The sequence below is a fragment of the Apis dorsata genome, unplaced genomic scaffold, assembly GCF_000469605.1.
Source record: "Apis dorsata unplaced genomic scaffold, Apis dorsata 1.3 scaffold_33, whole genome shotgun sequence".
In the NCBI taxonomy this organism is placed as follows: Eukaryota; Metazoa; Arthropoda; class Insecta; order Hymenoptera; family Apidae; genus Apis; species Apis dorsata.
The window spans coordinates 44518-45167 of record NW_006263335.1 but is presented as its reverse complement, the minus strand read 5'-3'; the positions used below and the strand labels follow the sequence as shown (position 1 = coordinate 45167).

The window sequence follows — 650 nt, the reverse complement described above, 5'->3', positions numbered from 1 at the left end:
TTTTTTTTATTGCTCCAACGAAAAAAAAAAAAAAAAAGAAACGGAGATATAATATAATAAAATTAAACTTTAAATCACCTTGAAAGTATGAATACATATCTCTCAATATAATTCAGATTAACGATTACTCTTTAAAAATATTTTCGAGGAATTTTCCTTCGTTCGACAAATAAAAAATATCCTATTACTTCTCTCGATCCAAATCCTTCTTTTTCTACCAACGAAAAAAAAAAAAGAAACTTAGATATAATATAATAAAATTAAACTTTAAATCACGAATCGAAAATACGAATACGAAGCTCTCAATATAGTCCAGATTAATTATTACTTTTTAAAAATATTTTCGAGTAATTTTTCTTTGTTCGAAAAATAAAAAATATCCTATCACTTCTCTCGATCCAAATCCTACTTTTTCTACGAAAAAAAAAAAAAAAAAAGAAACTTAGATATAATATAATAAAATTAAACTTTAAATCACGAATCGAAAGTACGAATATATATCTCTCAATATACTCCAAATTAATGATTATTTTTAAAAAAAAAATATTTTCGAGTAATTTTTCTTTGTTCGAAAAATAAAAAATATCCCATTACTTCTCTCGATCCAAATCCTTTTTCTACCGCTCCAACGAAAAAAAAAAAAAAGAAAT

General features: G+C 22.9%; 1 protein-coding gene across 3 annotated transcripts in view; it reads right to left on the bottom strand.

Annotated features, from left to right (window-relative positions):
* LOC102679681 (tyrosine-protein kinase Drl-like) overlaps window positions 1-650 on the bottom strand; it is a 105937-nt gene that overhangs the window by 71780 nt on the left and 33507 nt on the right. The window lies entirely within an intron of this gene.